This window comes from Amblyraja radiata, chromosome 4 (assembly GCF_010909765.2).
Source record: "Amblyraja radiata isolate CabotCenter1 chromosome 4, sAmbRad1.1.pri, whole genome shotgun sequence".
In the NCBI taxonomy this organism is placed as follows: domain Eukaryota; kingdom Metazoa; phylum Chordata; class Chondrichthyes; order Rajiformes; family Rajidae; genus Amblyraja; species Amblyraja radiata.
Genome location: NC_045959.1, coordinates 94,528,529 through 94,553,363, shown reverse-complemented (window position 1 = coordinate 94,553,363; position 24,835 = coordinate 94,528,529). Strand labels below are relative to the sequence as shown.

At 45.4% G+C, this 24,835-nt stretch overlaps 1 protein-coding gene across 2 annotated transcripts in view; it reads right to left on the bottom strand.

Moving 5' to 3' along the window:
• LOC116972375 (CMP-N-acetylneuraminate-beta-galactosamide-alpha-2,3-sialyltransferase 1-like) overlaps nt 1-5,016 on the bottom strand; it is a 98,256-nt gene extending 93,240 nt beyond the window's left edge. For both annotated transcript variants that reach the window (XM_033019966.1, XM_033019967.1), the window contains exon 1: nt 4,787-5,016. The gene's annotated coding sequence lies outside the window, so the exon portion shown is untranslated. The remainder of the gene's footprint in view (nt 1-4,786) is intronic.
• Nucleotides 5,017-24,835: the final 19,819 nt, after the last annotated feature.

Sequence of the window (24,835 nt, the reverse complement as noted above, 5' to 3'; positions counted from 1 at the left end):
CGCAGTTGCAGCCACCGAATCTCCGGGGGTCGGGTCGCAGCAGCGTCCACCACAGCTCCACCCGCTCTGGACTCGGCCAGCTCCGCGACGGTGAGGTGAGTAGTCGGCACCACAGCCCCCGGTCTTCCTGTTGGAGGCCGCTCCTCGTTGCAGCCCCAACGACAACGGAGACCCGACAAAGAAAAGGTCGGGTCTCCCGTGCAGGGAGAGATTTAAAAGTTACCCCCTCCCCCCCACACCACCCCCACCCCCCCACACACATACCCCAACAAAAAATAACAAAAACTACATAAAAACATAGACATAAAATAATAAAAACGCAGACGGACTGCAGAGGCCGCTGCTGACGAGAGTCGCGCCGCCTACCGGAGTGTGTGCGGTCGAGTGTGCAGTCTGAATGCAAACTGGAAACAACTTATATAAGTGAGGGTCTTACACTTTTTACAGTGTTCATTCCGATTTTGAAATGTCCCACACAGAAGTACGCAGCAACGATAAGACATGGAGCTCTTACATTCATTTCCACCTGACACAGAAGCAGCAAAGGAGTTCATTGTGAAATGACATTGACAGCAAGAAGACCAGTTCTCACCACCATCAGCCGCCCAAGCAACCTGGACTATGATACTTCTCCATTCTGTCACACCCCAACATACTTTCTGTATCTCGTCAGATCACCACCTATCCCCTAAACCCACTACTTTGGCTGAGGATTTACTTTAACACAGCATCAGCTCAATCTTCGACAACTTTTACAAGCAAGCTATGTTTGACCTGCAAAATGTAAATGGATTAAATGGCCCAGTATTGGGTCACTGGCCTCCCTATTCAAGTGTATGGGCTGACTAGAATTTCATCACCGAAGCAGTTGATACACCAAATGAATAAAACAGTAGATAGAAATAATTTGACAAAGCTAGAAGTCCGAAACAAAAATGGATAATGCAAGAAAGAGTTCAAGAAACTGCAGATGCTGGATAATATACAGTGACAAGTGCTGGAGTAACTCAGCAGGTCAGGCAGCATCTCAATGTGGTAGAGGTGAATTGGACAATATCCTAGCTTATGAAAGGACCGTTCAGAAGAACGATAAGTGAGGGGAAGAAGCTGTCCCTGTGTCTGGTGGTGCATGCTTTGAAGCTTTTGTGCCTTCTGATGGACAGGAGCAAAGAGAAGAAGGAATGACTGGGCTTCTGCAAAAAAAAACATATTACTGGAGAACTCAGCAAGTCAGGCAGCAAATGTGATGAGAAATAGGCAGATGATGTTTTGGTTTGAAATCCTTTCTTCAGACAGATGTAATAGTGAGAAAACTGCTATTGAAACATAGAGGTTGGAAACATAGAGGTTGGAGCAAAAACAGGCAAGTGATAGTTGAATACAGATGAGGGGGCTGATTGGCAAATGGTTGTAAACAATAACAAAATCGAGAGGTGAAATGGAGACCAAACAATGTCACTTAAGGAAGGAAGAGGAGGAATGAAATGTAAAGCTGGAAGGATGGAAGGCATTGTGGGAGAGGAAATAGGGGGGATAAAAGGGGAATGGGGATCATAATAGGGAGGGTGGTAGTGGAGTGGAAAGAGGAGGGGAAAGAAACAGTGGGACAGGCTAGCGGAGAAGGGAATGCATCAATGGGTAAGGGGTGGGGCAGATGAAAAAGGGGTGTGTAGGGGGTTTACTTGAAATTGGAACATTCAATGTTCATGCCATTGGGTTATAAGCTACCCCAAGCGGAATATGAGGTGCTGCGCATCCAGTTTGCATATGGCCTCACTCTGGCAATAGATGAGGCCAAAGACAGAAGGTTGGATCCAAAAGCAGGCAGGTGGGATTAATTTAGATGGGGCATGTTGGTTGGTGTGGGCAATTTGGGCCTGATCCTGTTTGCATGCTGTATGACTCTAATCGGAAGAGTTCAAATGGGTAGCATCCGGGAGCTCCAACAGGTCTTGGCGGATCAAACACAAGTGTTCAGCAAAAGAATTGTCTGCTTTCCACGTGAATTTGAGGGCAGGGTGGTGGCTGGTAGTGAGAATGATGAAAACGACTTTGGAACAAGTTCAGGAAAGAAGCTCCGATGCGGTCGTTGTAGTGGCGACAACGTTGGGAGTGCTACTTGGGTGTGTTTGGAACAAGAGTATTCAATGCAACCAACAAAAAAAGAATATCTGGGGCCAATGTGGGTGGCCACATCTACACCTTTGACTTGATGAATGTGAGAGGAGTTAAAACAAAGTTGTTATGGGTGACGAAAAGTTCCACCAGGCTGAGCAGAATGTTAGTTGAAGGGAATTGATTGGGTCTGTTCAAGGAATAAATGGGGGTTCCTGATGCCTTTCTGGTGGGGAATGGAGGTATTAAGGGACTGGGAGTCCATGGGACAGTTGAGGTGGTGGGACAAGCAGTGGAATTTACTTAAATGATGCAGAGGATTAGTGGAAGTCCTAGATGTAGGTGGGAAGGTACTGGGCAAGGGGGAAAATATAGAATAGAGGTATTTAGAGATGAGTTCGGTGGGGCAGGGGCAGGCAGAAACAATGGGCCTGCCAGGGCAGTCCTGTTTGTGGATTTGAGAAAGGAAATAGAGGTGCAGAGTTGTGGAACGATAATATTTGACGCTGTGTGGGGGGATCGCTGAAAACAATATGGTCTGTGATGCCATGGATAAAGGTGGACTGATGTTCATCAGTGTTGTTATGGTTCAGGGGTAAGTAGGAGGGTGTGTAGGAACTGCTGGTTTAAACCGAAGACGGATACCAAATGCTGGGGTAACTCAACGGGACAGCCAGCATCTCTTCCTTCTCTCTAGAGATGCTGCCTGTCCCGCTGAGTTACTCCAACTTTTTGTATCTATCTTAAGTATGAGGAGGTGATTGCTGGATGCCTGGCGTCAGCACGGTAGATATCAAGGGCACTTCGCATGACAGCGAGTCAACAGCATTGTTTGGTTGCTACATGTTTCCCGATGGTACATTTTACAATTGACTGGCTTGGCTTTTGCAACACTTTAAAAGTTCAGAAGTTACACAAAGGCGTTTTGTAAATGGAATCGCTGTCCTGTTTTACATATATTTTACTATTGGACTTTGCAACAAGAACCGAGGCTGATCGAAAATAATGACCCTGAGCGCCATCGTTGAATTTCCAAATCCACCCCCAGCAACCCCTCAATACCAGTATAAAGGGTCTCGACCTGAAACGTCACACATTCCTTGTCTCCAGAGATGCTGCCTGCCCCGTTGTGTCTATCTACCCTCAATACCAATGTCCGGAAATGGATTAACAATAGGGTTAGAGAACCATTCTTAAAACATTTGGAAAATTCCATTACAGATATTTACTGAAACATAGAAACATAAAAACATAGAAATTAGGTGCAGGAGTAGGCCATTCGGCCCTTCGAGCCTGCACCGCCATTCAATATGATCATGGCTGATCATCCAACTCAGTATCCCGTACCTGCCTTCTCTCCATACCCTCTGATCCCCTTAGCCACAAGGGCCACATCTAACTCCCTCTTAAATATAGCCACTGAACTGGCCTCGACTACCCTCTGTGGCAGAGAGTTCCAGAGATTCACCACTCTCTGTGTGAAAAAAGTTCTTCTCATCTCGGTTTTAAAGGATTTCCCCCTTATCCTTAAGCTGTGACCCCTTGTCCTGGACTTCCCCAACATCGGGAGCAATCTTCCTGCATCTAGCCTGTCCAACCCCTTAAGAATTTTATAAGTTTCTATAAGATCCCCTCTCAATCTCCTAAATTCTAGAGAGTATAAACCAAGTCTATCCAGTCTTTCTTCATAAGACAGTCCTGACATCCCATGAATCAGTCTGGTGAACCTTCCCTGCACTCCCTCTATGGCAATAATGTCCTTCCTCAGATTTGGAGACCAAAACTGTACGCAATACTCCAGGTGTGGTCTCACCAAGACCCTGTACAACTGCAGTAGAACCTCCCTGCTCCTATACTCAAATCCTTTTGCTATGAAAGCTAACTAATTCGCTTTCTTCACTGCCTGCTGCACCTGCATGCCTACTTTCAATGACTGGTGTACCATGACACCCGGGTCTCGCTGCATCTTCCCTTTTCCTAGTCGGCCACCATTTAGATAATAGTCTGCTTTCTTGTTTTTGCCACCAAAATGGATAACCTCACATTTATCCACATTATACTGCATCTGCCAAACATTTGCCCACTCACCCAGCCTATCCAAGTCACCTTGCAGCCTCCTAGCGTCCTCCTCACAGCTAACACTGCCCCCCAGCTTAGTGTCATCCGCAAACTTGGAGATATTCCCTTCAATTCCCTCATCCAGATCATTAATATATATTGTAAATAGCTGGGGTCCCAGCACTGAGCCTTGCGGTACCCCATTAGTCACTGCCTGCCATTGTGAAAAGGACCCGTTTACTCCTACTCCAAGTTATTGAATTAATTTTGCATGGCAATATTTTGAAAAAAATTAAGCCGCTTCTTCTTCCCCATAGTCCTCGCAAAATAGCGAAGGCTAATGTCTAAGGAGTTTGTCATAATTTAAATCTAAGAATTACGTCTACCCATTCGAAATTAAAATGACTATGACTGACAGCATACAGAGTAAAGTGGTGCAATTTTACTTTATTCTCTGAACCACGTTCACCGAGCCTTCGCCCAAAGTTTTACAATTTCAGTCTACATATAAACTTTTAGTCGTCAGATTGTTCTCTTTAAAATGCTTCGGATGCAAAACGATAAACGTAAGCGAACGGTTTGGGAAAAAAATGAAACAAAGTGCTGAACTTACCCAGCGATGTCCCCAAGTATCGATCGTTAACAATTGCCCCTTGTTTCCATTTTGAGATTGAAAAAACGATTAAAACAAAGGGAATCTTCCAGCAAGGGCGTGTGACCAGTTTCTTTAAACGTTACACAGGAGGGACCTTTTGTCGGCATTGAAACGAGCGCCTAACATTTCCTCCCGTCACTGTCTTCAGAAAGAGAAAGGCTTGTAACCAGCCCCGAAACACAAGGCAAGCTCCACCCCGCAGCAGAGCACGCAGTACGACCACACGATTCGCCAGCGAGTTGGGAAATACGCCATAAATCCCTACATGTCCTGGAACACGCGAGGATGGAGTTGTGAAAGTTTAATACGGTTGAACGGAAAGATGTGTAGGAAGGAACTGCAGATGCTGGTTTAAAAAAAAGATAGACACAAAAAGCTGGAATAACTCAGCGGGACAAGCAGCATCTCCAGAGAGAAGGAATGGGTGACGTTTCGGATCGAGACCCTTCTTCAGGCTGGTTAGGGATAAGGGAAACGAGAGATATATATGATGGTGCCGAGAGATAACAATGAATGAAAGATATGCAAAAAAAGTAACTATGATAAAGGAAACAGGCCATTTTTAGCTGTTTGTTGGGTGAAAATGTGAAGCTTGTGCGCTTGGGTGGGGGAGGGATAGAAGGGGAATGCTGCCTGAAGTTAGATCAATCAAATTTCATACCACTGGGTTGTAAGCTGCCCAGGCGAAATATGAGATGCTGTTCCTCCAATTTGCGTTTAGCCTCAGTCTGACAATGGAGGAGACCTTAGACAGAAATGTCCGTGTGGGAATTGGAGAAACAGCATCTCATATTAAGATAGGAGGAGGGAAATTGGTCTGCCAACAGTCATAAAATACAACAAGATGCATGAAACATGAAATTATAGTGACCAGTACAAAGTCCAGGATTGGGGATGTACAAAGATTGAGGGGGGGGGGGGGGGGGCGAAGGAGAGTCCGTCTACAGAAGGGGGAGGAGTTGTACAGTTTGATAGCCACAGGGAAAAGGGATCTCTTGTGGCGTTCTGTGTTGCACCTTGGTGGAACCAGTCTGAAGGTGTTCCTCAGGTTAATCAGTGTGTCATGGGGAGGGTGAGCTGTATTGTCCAAGATGCCCTGCAGTTTGAAGAGCATCCTCACCTCCAAGACCAGGCACGGAACTCGCTATCAAAATATGGAGGGGACCGGGGGACACAATTTTTTGGCGGCCGCGTGCGCGTGCGCACACTCACACACACATACGCGAGGCTTCGGAGGCTCAATCCAGCGCTAAATGCAGCTCAAATTTGCCTGTCTCACCGGGTTAACTACAGCCCTGACTGGACAGATGAGATACCAGCGCTGCTTCTCCGCGCTGGCCATATTTCCCGCAAGCCCAGGCAGGTTCACCTGGAGGGACAGGCAGAGTTGAGCTGGGTTTAGCGCTGCTTCTCTGCGCTGGCTGTGGGACTGGGGGCATAGCTCGCGTCTGACTCCCGACCTCTCTGGCCATCCGTGGGGGGGGGGGCACTCAGATGGGGACAGGATATCGCCGGAGACCCGGCCGGGATCGATCCTGCCTGCGGATGAGGCAGAGGTCTGTGCCACATCTCCCTCCTCCAATCACCATGCTCTATCCTCAGTCCCACTCCTCCCTCCTCCAATCATCGCACTGAATCATCACGTCCTGTCCCCATTGCCTGCTGACCGATGTCTCTCTCCTCCAATCGGCGCCCTCGATCAGCAGTCCCACCTCCACTGTCTCGCGGAAAGCGGAGATTTTAAAATCCGGATGACAAAAACTTGGGGGGGATGTCCCCACCTCTCAAAACATGGGGGGGACGTGTCCCCTCTGGCATCCCTGGGTTTTCTGCCCCTGTCCAAGACCACCTCCAGTGAATCCAACTGCACCACCAGGACAGAGCCAGCCTTCCTGATGAGCTTGTTAATTTTGTTGCAGCCCTCGGCCTTCACCTTGTTACCCCAGCACACGACAGCATCTTGCAGCAGATATTGAACGAGTGGAGCCTCCTCGGAAAGTACAGACAGCTCTGTCCCATCTTATACAGTGCCTCAGTGTTCCTAGACCAGACCAGTTTACTGTCCAGGTAATCTCCAAGGTACTTGTTCTCCTTGGTAAACTGCACATCCACACCCTAGATGGAGACAGGGGTGTTCCTCGCCTCCTAAAGTCCACCATTAACTCCTTAGTCTTGTCGGTGTTGAGCTGCCGGTGATTCATCCCACACCACTCAACAAAGTAATGGACTTTTAAGCTAACTTCTTTACTCTAAAGAATCTAACTTCTTTACTCTGAGGGGAACAGTGATATTGTCCCTGGTCTCTCTACTTGACTGAAGAAGCTAGAATCAATGTTAGAGATATATTTTTGGTGCCAGAAATCCTCAGATCTTTGTAGATTGCAACATCCATTCAACCCAATTTACCTGGTTAGACAAGGTCATGGAATCAATTCAAAATAGAGACACAGGTTGCTGGAATCTGGAGCGCAAACAAACTGCTGCAGGAACTCTGTGAATTGAGCAGCATCTGTGGGGGAAAGGAATTGTCTACATTTTGGGTGGAGGCCCTGCATCAGGATCAAGAGGCAAGAGGGAATATAGGTAGCGTAATATGGAAAGGGGGAGGTATGAGACAGGAGGCAGTAGGTGATAGGTGAAAAATGATGGGTAAATGTTAACTCAAATTTCACAGTACCTTAATTGGTACATGTGATAATAAACTGACTTTGAAACCTTGAAATGGAAGAGGGTGGCTGTTGATAGGCAGAGGCAGGTGAGTGATAGGTGGAAGCATCATGAGGAACTAAAAGGCAGATGGAGTCACCTGTGCTGGGGCGGAAATCACTTCTAAAGCATGGAGGGGACACAATGAGGCCTGACATCGAGGACAGGCGCCGGCAAAGCCCCTAACCCGAAATCATCCGGCCCGCAGGCGTATTTTTTTTCAATTCGTTTTTGCGACCTGGGAACTGCAGCCAGTCCCGGGGCATGCAGAGACCTGGGTGCTACAGCCAGACCTGGAGCAAGCAAGCAGACCTGGGCACTACAGCCAAACCTGCCAGCCAACCTGGGAACTACAGCCAGTCCCAGGGCACGCAGGCTACCTGGGCGCTACAGCCAGTTCCGAGGCAGGCGAGCTGACCTTGGAACTGCAGCTAGTCCCGAGTCCAGATTCTAGGAGCTGGCGACCTCCAACTGGAATCAACCTTGAGGGCTCCGGTCGCGGAGCCTGTGTGTGGACTTGCCATCATGAAGCTGGCTGACTTTGGAGGCTGTGGTGGCGTTGCTGCTGCGACTCGACTTCGGAGGCTTCGGTTTTGCTGCAACGTTTCACAAAACATGTCTGGCTGTATCAGCCAGGTCGCCTGCGTGCCCTGGGACTGGCTGTAGTTCCCAGGTTGGCTGGCAGGTTTGGCTGTAGTGCCCAGGTCAGCTCACTTGCCTCAGGTTTGGCTGTAGCGCCCAGGTTGCCTGTGTGCCTCGGGACTGGCTGTAGCGCTGATGTCAGCTTGCCTGGGGGGGATTGTCTCCCACCTTTCAAAACATGCGGGGGGGCAGCCCCAGGATTTCCGCCCATGTGGGTGGGTGGGGGGTGCGAAGGTGGAGAGTGAACTACTGGGCGATATCAAGATTGCAAAGGCTACCAGTGTTGGAATCAATTAACAATATGATAATGGGGAATGGGATAATCTTCTGGAAGATTAGAGTGCATGGAATCCAAGGGGAGCTAGCCAACTGGATTAAAAAGTAGTTTGGAGAAAGGAGTCAAATGATAATCGTGGAGGGTTGCTTTTCTGATTGGAGGTGCGTGACCAGAGGCATGTTACAGGGATTGGTATGGGGTCCACTGGTTTTCATCATCTAAACAATATGAATGACAATGTAGTTCACATTGTTAATAAAGCTGGTGGACACGGACATTGGTGGTATAGTGGACAATAAGGAGGGATATCTAAGTTTACAACAGGATATAGATAAGTTGGGAAGATGGGCCAAGGAATGGCAAGTGGGATTTAACTTTGACAAATTTGAGGCGTTACACTTTGTTATGTCAACCAGGTTTGAGCATTCCGCAACAGCAATGTCTCACTGAATGTCCATAAAACAAATGGCTTAATCATTGACTTTAGAGAGGGATAGGAGGGGGACCATATATCAGTTTTCATTGGGGGATTGGCAGTGGAGAGAGCTACAAATTCCTGAGTGATAATATCCCATAAATATCTCTTCTGGCCCCAGCACGTAGATGTAATCACAAAAAAGAATGCACAATCACCTCTAATTTCTTGGAAGAGTGCAGTGACACAACTGGTTGAGCAACTGCTTCATGACGCCAGGTACCTTGGTTCGATCCTGACCTCGGTGCTGGTTGTGTGGAGTTTAGTTTAGTTTATTATTGTCCCATGTACCAAGATAGAGTGAAAAGCTTTTGTTTACAAGCTATCCAGTTAAAAAAAAGACTGAACATGAATACAATCAAGCCATCCATTTGCAAAGATAAAGGATAAAGGGTACAATGTGTAATGCAAAGATATAACATTGAAGTCTGCATGTTTTCCCTGTGACCTCATGGGTTTCCTCTGGGTCCTCCAGATTTCTCCCATATCCCCAAACTGTGCAGGCTTGTTGTTTAACTGGCTGCCACATATTGCCCTTGGTGTGTAACGAATGTATGCAAAAGTGGGATAAAATAGAACTGGTGTGAACAGGTGATCGATGGTTGACGTGGACTTGATGGGCCAAACGACCTGTTTCCATGCTGTATTTTCAACCCAATCCTATCTCAGCAATGGAACACTACGGACCTCCTCTTGCACTATTGTGGAATTTTTGAACTAGTGACTTATTTTTCCATAGTTTTGCATGATTTATATATATATTTGTTTTGTACATTGTCTGAATCTGTGTGCCGATAATGCTGCTGTAAGCAAAATTCTTGTACTTGTAGCTCACTGTAGTCTCGCTAATGACAATATTGACTAATGACAATAAGCTTGACGACCTGACTGGAAGCAACAATCAGCAGCATGAACTCAGTGGGTTAAACAGCATCTATGGGGCAAAAGGAATAAACAAAATGTTGTCCCTCCCGCCAACAAAGATGCTGCTCGACCCATCAAGAAAGTTGCTATTCGACCCATGAAGTCCCTCCTGCTGGATTGTTCATTAATCCTTGATGAATCTGCCTACGTCTAACTTTACTGCCTATTTGCTTGATTTCTTAATTATTTGTCTCAGGTAACAAAAGCTGACATAAGAAATCATCCTCTTTCATTTCAAAGTGTGAAACAGAAAGATGTTTGTTTTTATTTAAACTATCGTCCATGCTATTATCACCCCCCAGCTTTTAGCTTCCTCAGGCCAAAATCCACGTACATCTTTACTCCTAATTTTCATTATCCTATTTTTCAACTCTGTCTTGACTCAAAATCAAATGAGTTGGTTCCTCAATAATTCATCTGGATGTTTTAATCTTAAATCATGTTATAATGCAGTGTGCAGGCTTGGAAGTGTTGACTACTCCGAAATTTGCTGCAGCAAGCTCTCTGCAGTAAAACAAGTCCGTGCTGCAGATGTGGATAAGATAATAAGCACCATCAGGTTTTGGGGGTAGAAGCAAAGAAGCACAGTGAAGATTAGCCTTGAGATGAGGACATAGGGTCGTGCTGACACAGTTCTGTGAACTCTCCTATTGTAAACCACCCAGTGCATCAAATAAACCAGCCTCTCCCATCAACACCAACTGCACTTTACTTTGCTTAGGGAAAAGAACCAAAAGAAGGGTCTCGACCCAAAACATCGCCCATTCCTTCTCTCCAGAGATGCTACCTGTCCTGCTGGGTTACTCCAGCATTTTGTGTCTATTTTCAGTTCAAACCAGCATCTGCAGTTCAAGGACTGTTACAATTCATTAATTCTCTCCTTTCCCCTATCCTATTGGGCAGAAGACGCAAAAATGTGAAAGTATGTTTCACCAGATTCAGGAACAACACCTTCCCTGCTATCAGACTATTTAATGGACCTTTCCGAGACTATAGGTGTATCTTGCATTTTTTTCTATCTCCACTTTCTCTGCAGCTGTAACATTTTCTGCTGCACTTGGTTTAATTTTCTTTTTGCACAAACTATTGTACTCATGAATGGCATGATTTGCTTGGATAGCACAGATAACAACGTTTTTTAATGTTATCTCACGACGCAAGACAATAGTAAACCAAAACTAATACCAATACCAATACCACTAAAGATTAAAAAGAGAGGCAAAGTTCTGGAGTAACTCAGCAGGTCAGAGAATATCTATGGAAGAAATGGATAAGCGACATTTCGGGTTGGGACGTTTCTTACCAATTGTCTGAATTAGTCTGATAGAAACATAGAAAAGGAGTAGGCCATTCGGCCCTTCGAGCCTGCACCGCCATTCAATATGATCATGGATGATCATCCAACTCAGTATCCTGTACCTGCCTTCTCTCCATACCCCCTGATCCCTTTAGCCACAAGGGCCACATCAAACTCCCTCTTAAATATAGCCAATGAACTGCAGGGATGCAGCCTAGTCCACTGAGTTACTCCAGCACCTGTTTTTGTTTAATCCACTAACTGCAATTCCTCATGCCCACTAAAGATTTAGTTCCAATAATCCTTAGTTTTGAGTATTTCTGTTCAGAACGTCAATGGATGCCCTAAGTGAAAAGGTGGGGGGTTGAAGGGTGGGGTGGGGGTTATATTTACGTATCCCTGGTTGAGAATGGTTAAATGGTGAATTTGTATGGTCCACTACGTCCAAATCACAGATTGCTGAACAAAAAAACTGTGATCATAGAGGTCATGAATTCATGTGGAGACTAGGTTAAAACTCTGCAAGTTAACGCTGAGAGGCGTTCCTCCTGTGAATTGATTCAGAGGGACTGGATGGAAATCTTACAGGGAAGACAGTCACTGCGGAATTAAGAGGTCATCCACACACTTTCCTGACTGCAGGTTGGAACCACAAGAGCCTCTCCACCTTCTGGCACAGTAGCGCAGCAGGAGAATTGCTGCCTTACAATGCCAGAGACCCGGGTTCGATCCTGACTATGAGTGCTGTCTGGAGTGTGCAAGTTCTCCCTGTTGGTTTTCCTGGGGTGCTTCGGTTTCCTTCCACATTCCAAAGATGTACAGGTTTGTAGGTTAAGTGGCTTCAGTAAAGATCGTAACTTGTATCCATTGTGTAGGATAGTGCTAGTGTACATGCATCACTGGTCAGCATGCACTCGGTGGGCCGAATAGCCTCTTTCCGTGCTGCATCTCTAAAGCTAACAAAACTAAACCAAGTACAGTCATCAAAAAGTGCTACGAGGTACCTAAGTGATAAATGGCCCGCATGGGTTGAATATGCTCAAGCCCTGCTGACTGAAATATTGGGAAGAGACAAAGAAAGTACTGACTAAATGAGCTCCTAAACTTAGTCAGATGACTGCAATAGCCAGTGGGTATGGGGGAAAGAAATTGTGATTTCAAAGTTAAAGAAGGAGTTAAAGTAGAAACAACAAAACAAGAAATAAGTAAGTTCTGAGGGAAGTAGCAAAGGAGGAACAAAGGATTCAGCTGCAGTCTCTACCTTGGCTGTCTGTACCTGGTACAGGTATCTTGGGTGTACCTGGTACCAAGTAGGTTATACCTGTACCTGACAATTTTACATGCAGCATTTTAGGAAAAGGAAAAAGCAGCCATGGGATGCAAAGCTGCGAATCAGGAACTACAGTGGTCACAGAAAAATGCAGAAGACTTCTGATCATGGACTCCATCTACACTTCGCACTACCTCGGAAAAGCAGCCAGAATATCACTTTTCATTAGCTAGAGTGCAGTTCATCAGCTACAGTGCGGTCCTAACCGCCTATCTACCACATTGGTGACCTTAGAACTAACTATCTGTCAATGGACTTCATCCTGCACTAAATGTTTTAGAAACATAGAGACATAGAAAATAGGTGCAGGAGTAGGTCATTCAGCCCTTTGAGCCAATACCGCCATTCAATATGATCATGGCTGATCATCCCAAATCAGTGCCACGTTCCTGCTTTAACCCTGTAACATTTATCTGTGCACTGAGGATGGCCTGATTGTAATCATCTAGTCTTTTTGACTGGATAACATGCAACAAAAGTTTTTCACTGTGCCTTTGTACACGTGACAATAATAAACTAAGTAAACATAATCAAAGAATTGTCCAACTGGCCATTCCTCTTCTCCCTGCTCCCGTATGGCAGAACGTACAGAAACCTGAAACCGTGCACCACCAGAATTAGGAACAGCATCTTCCCCTCTGTTATCAGGCTGAATGGTTCTTCGATAAGCTCGGATACTGTCCAATTCACCTCTAATCCACTGCGGACTATGTCTATGAAACCGATGTAATGCAAAGATGAGAACTATATTCTAGTATCTTCCCTTTTGCTCTATCTACTATACTTGAGTCAAACTTGATTGTGCAGCTCAGTTTAAAGGGGTTTGACGTCCAACTTTGGGGCTGCTGGGGTAGATAGATAGGGTGGTAAAGTAGATTGGGGAGAATTGGATGAAGTAGCGAGGAGGTATGGGGAAAGACAGTGAGAGAGCCAGTGTAAGACTTGGAATTTCTACGCCCTGGAGTGAAACTCAGGACCCAACACCATCCACAGCCATCGAGTCTGCTCCTGTGAACAAAACTACCACCCACAGACCCCAGAACACAGGCAAACCAAGTGGACATTACATACATTGCACTCTTTACAGTGGCACAGCTGTGAAATAAAGAAGGACAGCCCAATCTTTGAACACTCCATCAACCCCCATGAGTTCTTTGAATGGGTGTCCACCAGCAGAAGGACGTGCTTAGGTTCTATGACAAAGAGGAGACAATTCTCCTGCAAATGTGTCTGAGCCCCATGGTATTCCGTCTAGAATTTTTCAGTTTGAAACATTTTCCAAATCAGACTTTGTAGAATTCAATTATTTCTCTCAACCATGCCACTTGACTGCGAGTGGCACGCAGTGTGGAATTTCAGGCTTCTGCCCAATAAGGACGCTACCTTCTGCGTGTCCTAGGCATTGAAATGGGTGGCTTGATCTCAGCATTACCCAAGCTGCAGAATACTGGGGGAAGGAGCAGCAGCACATGAAGGAGGCTGTATTGATGGTGGTGGGAAGTGATAGATTCAAGATTCAAGATTCAAGAGTTTATTGTCATGTGTCCCTGATAGGACAATGAAATTCTTGCTTTGCTTCAGCACAACATAACATAGTAGGCATGACTACAGAACAGATCAGTGTGTCCATATACCATTATATAAATATATACACACATGAATAAATATACTGATAAAGTGGAAATAAACAGATAATGGGCTATTAATGTTCAGAGTTTTGTCCGAGCCAAGTTTAATAGCCTGATGGCTGTGCGGAAGTAGCTATTCCTGAACCTGGTCATTGAGACTGGATCCGACGGATGGTTTGAGCAAATGCATTCAGAAAAAAGATTTAATTCTCAAGGATATCATGGGCCAAAACTAAACAGACAAACTGCCTCACCCGCTGAGTTTCTCCAGCATTTATGTCTACCTTCGATTTTCCAGCATCTGCAGTTCCTTCTTAGACAAACACAATATACTGGAGTAATTCAGCGGATCAGGCATCATCTATGGAGAAAAGGAATAGGTTATGTTTTGTGTCGGAATCATTCATCAGACTCAAGGGTTTCGACCCGAAACGTCTCTTATTCCTTTTCTCCAGAGATGCCGCCTGACCCGCTGAGTTGCTCCTGCATTTGGTGTCTATCTTCGGTATAAACCAGCATCTGTAGTTCCTTCCTAAACAGACAAAACTGATTTGAATTTAAGCAACAGCACTGGACTCATACTTTAGTCGCACTTTAGTCGAACTTTAGTCGCACTTTAGTCTCTCTGAAAAGTCCCAAAAATCGTGATAATTTTGACACAAAGTGCAGGAGTAACTCAGTGAGTCAGGCAGCCACTCCGGAGAATATGGATAGACAATGTTTTGGGTTGGGACCCTTCATCAGACTGTTTATGATATGGGGATGGGGGTGGAGAGAAGGCTGGAAGAGAGATGCAGGCAAGTGATGGTGAATACAGGTGGGGGAGGAGGAGGGAGAGGGGGTTTGATTGGTTAAACAAATGGATTAAAAAGACTAAAAGTGTGAGATAAGGATAGAGGAAGCTTGAAATGTGAAAGAATATAGGTGGAAGGCAACAGGGGAAATGGAGAAACGGGTGGGCATTCAGGTGGGGCACAGAGAAGAGAGGGGGATAAAAGGAGGGGCTGGGTGGTGTCTGCAAGTTTCCTCAAATTGGATAATTTAATGTCCATACCACTGGGTTGTAAAGTATTTAAGTGGAATGTGAGATCCAGTTCCTCCAGTTTGCATGCTGCCTCATGATCATAATGAATGGCGGTGCTGGCTCAAAGAGTGATCCAAGGAGTACACACAGGAAGCTTTGTGGAAAGCAGAAAGGGGTGGGGGGTGGGATAATTGTTACCCACACTGAGTCATGGATTTTGCAATGAAGGATATGAATGTGGGAAAACAAAATGCTGGAATAATGTTTTTAATTGGAGAAGGAACAACTAGAATGGTTCCCCTCTGAGAAAATACCGAGCGCATTGTGAGGAGGATTAAAGGTCAGGTTACAGAGCAGCAGATGGATTGATAAACCCCAGTGCGGTTCCCTATCCACTGCGTTAACTGTGAGTCATTCCCAGAAACGTCCAACAAACAGGTTTTATAATCTGAATTCCGAGTCCCATCAGAGTTTGAAATGTGAGAAACCCTGGAGATTTAGTTGCCCTGGAGTTGTCACTCTTCAAACTGGTTGAATGTTTACTTTTGCAAGATTAATAGCTTTCAGCTTTATCTTAGTCTCAAAGTTTAAAGGCTTCATTCAAGTTTGCATGAATGTAGTTTAAAATGTATATTAGACTGTTTAACCTATTTTGTATGTCATGAACTGTTATGAATGATCTGAGTTTTAAAATGTTGTATGAGGTGTGGCAACTTGTAAATTTATTTTTATTTGCAAAGAGAGAGAGAGAGAGAGAGAGAGAGAGAGAGAGAGAGAGAGAGAGAGAGAGAGAGAGAGAGAGAGAGAGAGAGAGAGAGTATGAATGAATGATGTCAGTGCAAAGGCAATGTTTTTACAACATTTTATAATCTTTCAAGCAGTCACATCCTTTTCCATCAGGAGCATAAGGTTAATTCAAGACTCTCCCAATAAACAATGTCTGTTAAATCTATATGGAATGTAATGAGTGGAGTCGTACACACATCAAAATACAACACATATTTATTAAAGTCCACTTACAGCATTGGTCTGCAGGACGTTACAGTACCTAACGGCTACTCAGACTGAATTATGTAAGCAAGCTCTTGGTAATATTAATCGCATATTAGGCGGAGCAACTACTAACAAGCACTACAATTGGTTAGTAGGAAATAACCAATCTACATCTTTCCTTGCAGAACCAAAATAAAGCATAGATACGTGGAAACATGGTGGCCAAACAATATAGTAGCCGGAACGTTAATAAAGCATATGGGGAAGTATAGATAGTTACACAAAATCACCGTATCTAATGGGTGGCCTGCTGACCCATCCGGCACGTGTGCGGTACGAATCTGCATCCCCTCCTTTCACCAGTGAAGTGACTGGGAAGGGAACCGGGGAAATGACCGGGGACCCGCCGGGTGGAGGTGGTGAAATAGGCGAGCTAGGCGCTGAACGCCGTGGGGGACATAGTCTCTGGTAGTGGAGCAGCCGGACCGGTAGTGGGAGGGTTTACAAAACGATCTCTAAATTGTATAGTGATGAATTGGAAGGACTTTAAGGCTTGAGATTAGGAACTAACATGAGATCTGGCTTAGAAGTATTTAAAATCTGATTATTAACTTGGTTTTTTTATTGTCTCATCCCCAGACAGGCAACCAAAGATGGGAAGGGTTATGCAAAGAACATCAGGGAAGGATGGAACTTGGGAAGATCTGGTCAAATGGAGGAATATTCAGGGAACATGAGAGTTGGCATTGAAATAGTAAGAGAGAGGAAATGTGAATAGCAGAACTCCCCTTCGAGAAACCAAAGTTAACTACCTAAGAAAGAGTTACTTGAGGAGAAGTCTTATTGAATTAGAAGAAATACTAAGGGAATGGGTACTGGTGTCAGTCGATGTATTTGACCGGTGAATCTAAATGTGTCTAACCCTTGATAGTAAAGTGGCTTCTATTATCAAGGCGTAAAGAAATTGTCCTAGATACGGCATTCTTAATTGGCTTTATAATAAAATTGACAACATATGGAAATTAATTGATTACATTTGAACAGCTGGGAATGCCACAGGAATTGGAATGGAATTGTGATATCGACCACAAGCTGTGGAATGAAGAGGGTGAGATGGACCCCAAGACTTAAAATATTAAATTGAAGGCTGAGACTGAATTTGGTTGAATTGAAACATTCCTCATGGTTTGCTTTAAGTAAGAGTCACGCCTGTAGGGAAATCTGGACTGAACCCAGCTGAAATTTATATGAGAAACCATCATCAGATATACATTGAAGAACATCGTGTGAATACAGAGAGGGCTGATTAGTGTTGATCCTAGTAGGGGAAAGATTATACAGTATAGAATAGTGATAGTAAATAGAAAAGTGTATGCTCACAGAATAGTAATGGTACAGTTGATGAATGTATGGAAGACCATTAGTGCATGAATGGTAACTTGCTTCCGCCCAAGCTTTTCAGGAATTATAGGTTAAACCATGGATGGAGTACAGAGGGATTGACAATGCAGATAGAGGTGATTCGCGCCCACAGAATCTCGGGAGGTGAAGACTCATCAGACGGAAATTGTGAAGCTACACCCACGAAAACTCGTGAAACTTGATGAGATTCTGGGAAGAGACATCATCATCATCTTGTTGTTGTTAATAGACTGATAATGCAATAGTAACCCATGTATATCTGATTATCTGATTATTAGGTTAACATAAATGATGGTTTATCATATATGATAAAAAGGAAGGAATGTTAATCCTGGCTAAATTGGAGCAGCCATGGTATTAAAATTGAGGAAGGGCTTGTGTGCTGCTAGGCAATTTTGGTCAAGTTAAATGTGCCTTTGCAGAACTGAGATAAGCTGCTGAATGGTGCCAGTTTGTTTGTGGCCTAGATAAGAGCTGCATAGAAATAATGGGACATCTGCAGCAGTTTTACGATAAGGTGTAAAATGCATAGAATTAGATTAGATTAGATTAGATTAAACTTTATTAATCCCCTTATTCAGGGGAAATTCTGATGTCCTTGCAGCACACTAATAAAAATACAACATAGCATTCAAAAAGAAGTTCAACACAAAAACATCCCCCCACAGTGATTCCCACTGTGGGGGAAGGCACAAAGTCCAGTCCCCATCCTCTTGTCCACCCAAAGTCGGGCCTATTGAGGCCTCCACAGTCGCCGCCACGGCGCCCGATGTTCTCGCCGGGTGATGGTGCTCCGGCATCGGGAGAACCCCCAGCGGCTTGGGGTGCCAGGAACGGCCGCATTCCCACCGGAGACCGCGGCTTCCAAGCCAACAGACCGCGCCGGACGGAGCTCCGCACACTGGCGATCTCAGCAAGAGATCCCAGGCTCCGGGATGTAACGTTCAGCGTCGCAGCTGGCCGCTCCACAGAACCGCGGCTCCACAATGTTCTTATCGGCGGTCCCAGCATACTGGAGTCCCAGCGCGGCGACCCAGGAAAGGCATCGCCCGCTCCGCAATAGCGCTCCAGCGCTGCGCCGCCGCCAAAGCCGATGTTCTGCACCGCCGCCAAAGTCGATGTTCTGGCCAGGTCCCCTCAGGGAAACGTCGCTCCAGGACCCGCTGGTAGGCCGCAAGGACAGGTCGAAGTCGCCGCTCGGAGGAAGGCAACCCCTCCGACCAGGTAGGGACTCGAAAAGCAGTTTCCCCCTTCCCCCCCACCACCCCCCACACATAAAAAGATTAGGCCCCCTGACTGCACACTCAACGTACTAAAAATAATAAAAAAGAAGGGAAAAAAACGGACAGCTGCAGGACAGGCAGCCGTTCAGGACAGCGCCTCCTCCGGAAATTGATTGGGTTAATGCAACCCAGATAAACATAGTTTAAATAATGTTGCAATGCTTTATTTAGATAGTTGTTGATTGGTTAAAATGTTAAGCTTTGTCTGGGTTGTCTGAATCCCAAGGCACATGTTGCATTATTCATCTATGTTAGCTTCTCTCTAGAAGCTTCTTTCAAATACAATGTATTCAAGATTGTAATATTGGGTTAGGGAACTGTCAATATGTACTGTTATTATCAATATGTTTAATTGGTTTATAAAAAGACCACCTCCATGTAGTTTGGCCCCTAAAGGTTCGGAAACCTATAAAAAGTAGCTCCCACTAGGTCCAATGTCGATCTTCTGGAAGAACGCTTGGCACTGCATGACCTTTTGGAGTGTCTCTGCTTGCACAAGGCTAGAAAGGCGCACCCGCGGTGGTTAGGTATTGTATAGGGGAATTTGTGTTGTGTTATCCAAAATAAAGTTTAGTAGCTCAAGTGCTTGATTCAGTATTTCATTGACTGAAACTAGAACGAGCTATTTACACACAGCATTTATGCTTTGATTGTGCCTTTGAATCTGCTCCTAAGCTTTTTCTTCCTGGTTATTTGAAAGGTTTATGATGTTACACAAATACCAGCTGATACCTTTCGTATAATTGTCAGGAGCACTTTCTATGCACCTTTGTGCCTTAAGAAAGAACCCAACCAATAACACTTTTTGTATTAACCCTGAAATGCCGGGCAGAATAAGGAACACCAAACTGTGTTAGATTTATAAATGGGGCAAATTTACAATATTACAATAGAGTTTACTGAGGAAGTCAAATTACAATCGAGGTTATGGAGGAAGTAAAGAAAGTTTTGGATAACTATTTCTAAAACTATATGACTGAAATTGGTCCCTGGCCCAAGGATTTGCAATAAATTAAGCAACAAGTAGTCAAAGCCCACCATACAGTCATCAACATTCAGTAACATGGAGAGCTTGGGAAGGTTGTTAAAGAAATTAAGGATATCAGATAGAAACATAGAAACATAGACAATAGGTGCACGAGTAGGCCATTCAGCCCTTCGAGCCTGCACCACCATTCAATATGATCATGGCTGATCATCCAACTCAGTATCCTGTACCTGATGGTGGGACGATATTTGCACTGGGGTACAATTGATGATATTTAACCCGTAGGTGAGGATTGCCTCTCATGTGGTTATCATTGCAATGTTTCTAGCTTCAATATATCAAATATCTTCTAAAATGATTTTTAAATATTGGAAAGTTTTTATGGACATTTTCAACCTCTCACTTCTGAGGTCTGAGGCTCCCACCTGCTTTAAAAGGGCATCAATAATACCGGTGCCTAAGAAGAGCAAGATGAAGTGCCTCAATGACTATCGACCAGTGGCGCTAATGTCTGTGGTGATGAAGTGCTTTGTGAGGCTGATCATGGAGCAAATTTGTGGCGGCGCTGTGATACAGCTGCGGCTCGCCTGCAGTCTGTCTGTTTTTACTTTTTGTGTTGTTTTTTTTTGTCTAGTTTAGTAATTTTTTTGGTTATTAGGTGGTGTTATGTGTGTGGGGGGAGGGTGAAACAGAGCTTTCTGTCTCTCCCTTCGGGGGAATGCGACTTTTTTGTCGTATCCCCCTTCTCTTCCCCCGTCTGCGCTGAGGCCTAATGGCGGAGCTGGCGGCCTCCAACCTGCGACCGACCTCGAGGGTCCGGAGGTAGAGCCAGCCAGGACTCACCAACGCGAGGCTGGCCGTCTTCGAGCTGTGGCGACGTCCGGGTAGCGGCACGACTCGGCGCTCCGGTGAGGGCGGACGGCGCGGGGCTGAGACACTCCCGTGCGGCCGGCACGGCTACCGGCTGGAAGGCGCTCCCGTGTGAGCAGCCCGGTGCGGGGCTGAGACGCTGCCGTGTGGGTGGCCTGGCTATCGGCTGGAAGGCGCTCCGGTGAGGGCGGACCGGCTCCCGGCTGGAAGGTGCTCCCGTGGGGGCAGCCCGGTGCGGGCTGAGACGCTGCCTTGTGGGCGGCCCGGTGCGGGGCTGAGACGCTGCCTTGTGGGCGGCCCGGTGCGGGGCGGAGATGGTGCTCCGGCGGCTGAGGCGGCGGTGACCTGGATCCGGGGCTCGGCCGCGGGCCAGTGGAGGACAATGTCGGGAGCTCGCAGGTCACAGGCTGGTGCCTGTTTTCCGGAGCACCCGTTGCAACAGCTGCGCCCGCTGGACTGGAGGGCGGCAGCTTCGACCACCCCCGGGCCGCGGAGCTTGAACCGCGGGACTGATACCATCGCCCGGTGGGGTATCGCCTCGGCGCAGAGGGAGAAGAGGAGGGAAGAGACAGTAACTCTAAGACATTTGCCTCCATCACAGTGAGGAGGTGTTTGGTGAACTCACTGTGGTGGATGTTAATTTGTGTTTATTGTGTTTTGTTATTATTACATGTATGGCTGCAGGCAACAGCATTTCGTTCAGACCGAAAGGTCTGAATGACAAATAAAGGATTCAATAATAAATATAAACAGAAAATACTAAAAATGATACTTCAGGTATTCTGTGAAAAGAGAAACAGAAACAACATTTCAATTACCTTTCAAAAGAACAACCAATGATGTCCCCCCTCAACCTAAACTCCAGCGAGTAGAGGCCCAATGACATCAAACGCTCATCATATGTTAACCCATTCATTCCTGGAATCATTCTCATAAACCTCCTCTGGACCCTCTACAGCGCCAGTACATCCTTCCCCAGATATGCAGTCTGACCAGTACCTTATAAAGCCTCAGCATCCCTGTTTTTGGATACTAGTCCTCTCTAAATAAATGCTAGCATTGCGTTTGCCTTCCTTACTACCGTTTCAACTTGCAAATTCACTTTTGGGAATCCTGCACTAGCACTCCCAAGTGCCTTTGCACCTCAGATTTCTGAATTCTCTCCCCATTTAGAAAATAGTCTACGCCTTTATTCCTACTATCAAAATGCTGGACTCCACACTTTATTACGCTGTATTCCATCTGCCACTTTTCACCCTACCCTCCCAATCTGCCCAAGTCCTTTTGAAGAGTCCCTGTTTGTCTGCACTACCGACCCCTCCACCTATCTTCGTATCATCTGCAACCTTGGACACAAAACCTTCAATCATCTAAATCATTGATATACAACGTGAATAGTATCGGCCTCAGCACCGACCCCTGCAGAACTCTGCTAGTCACTGGCAGCCAACCAGAAAAAAAGTCCTCTTTAATGCCACTCTTTTCCTTCGGCCATCCAGCCAACCTGCATTCCAGTGCATTCCAGACCACATTCCAGGTCCTCATCACTCACACTGGCCTTTTGTTTTGGTCTACTATTACCTTTAACCTCATGTCAGCCACCTTCCGTGTTAAGTTTCTGTGCTTTAAAGGGAAATTTAATGTCAAATATGCTTGTCCAGTATAGCATTTTTTTTAACACGGACAGGGGAAAAGGTTTCTCCTTGGAATTCAGCCAGAGTCAAGTCCACAGAATGATATAGAGGAAGGGAGAAGAAGGAGGAGGAGATGATCAAACCAGCAATTGATGGTTAGGGAAATAAACATACATTTCTGTGGTTATGTTGCCTCCCTAGTATCAGTGTTAGGATATCACTGGCAGGCTACAGATAATTCTGTCGGTATTGTTGAACAGCCAGAGACTGTGGTCCACTCTAGCATCAACGATAAAGATTGGGGATGCTGGCAGAGGGTAAAGAGTTAGAAAAGAGATCAAGAAGGCAAATCTCAGTGGTGTTAATATCAGATTTTTTTTTCCAGTGTCACCTGCCACAGAGAATAGAAAGGGAAGGATAGAAACATAGAAAATAGGTGCAGGAGTAGGCCATTTGGCCCTTCGAGCCTGCACCGCCATTCAATATGAACATGGCTGATCATCCAACTCAGTATCCTGCACCTGCCTTCTCTCCATACCCCCTGATCCCTTTAGCCACAAGGGCCACATCTAACTCCCTCTTAGTCTATCCAGTCTTTCATCATATGAAAGTCCTTCCATCCCAGGAATCAGTCTGGTGAACCTTCTGTTTACTGCCTCTAGGGCAAGAATGTATTTCCTCAGATTAGGAGACCAAAACTGCATGCAATACTCCAGGTGTGGTCTCACCAAGGCCCTGTACAACTGCAGTAGAACTTCCCTGCTTCTATACTCAAATCCTTTTGACCCCCGGCCCCCTGCTATTTCCGGCAGATTATTTATGTCTTCCTTAGTGAAGACAGAACCAAAGTAGTTATTCAATTGGTCTGCCATGTCCATGTTCCCCATGATCAAGTCACCTGTTTCTGACTGCAAGGGACCTACATTTGTTTTAACTAATCTTTTTCTCTTCACATATCTATAAAAGCTTTTGCAGTCAGTTTTTGTGTTCCCTGTCAGTTTTCTTTCATAATCTATTTTCCCTTTCCTAATTAAGCCCTTTGTCCTCCTCTGCTGGACTCTGAATTTCTCCCAGACCTCTGGTAGGCTGCTTTTTCTGGCTAATTTGTATGCTTCATCTTTTGTTTTGATACTATCCCTGATTTCCCTTGTTATCCACGGATGCACTACCTTCCCTTATTTATTATTTTGCCAAAATGGCAGGAACAATTGTTGTAGTTCATCCATGCGGTCTTTAAATGCCTTCCATTGCATATCCACCGTCAACCCTTTAAGAATCAATTGCCAGTCTATCTTGGCCAATTCACGTCTCATACCCTCAAAATTACCTTTCTTTAAGTTCAGAACCCTTGTTTCTGAATTAACTATGTCACTCTCTGTCCTAATGAAGAACTCAACCATATTATGGTCACTCTTGCCCAAGGGGCCACGCACAACAAGACTGCTAACTAACCCTTCCTCATTACTCAATACCCAGTCTAGAATAGCCTGCTCTCTCGTTGGTTCCTCTACATGTTGGTTTAGAAAACTATCCCTCGTACAGTCCAAGAAATCCTCTTCCTCAGCACCCCTGCCAATTTGATTCACCCAATCTATATGTAGATTGAAGTCACCCATTATAACTGTTTTACCTTTGTTGCACGCATTTCTAATTTCCTGTTTGATGCCATCCTCAACTCCACTACTACTATTAGGTGGCCTGTACATAACTCCCACTTGCGTTTTCTGCCCCTTAAGCGGCCTTTTCACGGGGCGACTTGACGCAAGAGTTAACCAGAGTTTAACATCGTGGGAACCTCGTGCGGTAACAGTACGGCATTCGTGGACCACCGTGGACCACCGTAGCGCTAACGGCAGGTAATCGTGTATCTTGGTCACTCGGGAGAAAATTCAAGAAAGTTTGAATTTCTCCAAGAGTGACTTGTACACTTGTGGTTGAGCATTGCAACATTATATGGACGTAGTGGCCAGTGCGATATCCGTAATAACTCTTGCGGGTACCGTGGGAACTCCTGCGAACGGTGAACCCGGAAGCTGGACAGAGGGGACAGAAGGTGAGTAAAAATTGTCTTCTGTGGGATTGAATTTTAAAAATAAATAAAAATAAAGATTTGCATCCGCATATGGACATCAACTTATTCATGAGTTATGTTAATGAGATTCAAGAAAATAACTATAATCTTTAAAAGGGACTTTAAAAGGGACTTTACTGAAAGGTTACGCATTTTTATGGTCCGTGAGAATTTTTTCACATGTACTTCCTTGAGAGATACAGGTCGGAGTCCTCGCCGACTAGCGATTGATGCCTTTCCGAACGCTACCAATCAATGTTGTACAGAGACCCGTGTAAGGAGTGAACTGCACATGCTGGTTTAAACCGAAGACAGACACAAAAAGCTGGAGTAACTCAGCGAGTCAAGCAGCATCTCTGGAGAAAAATAGCTGATGTTTCGGGACGAGACACATCTTCAGACTCAATTCCGATTAGGATGTCTGAAGAAGGGTTCCGATTCGA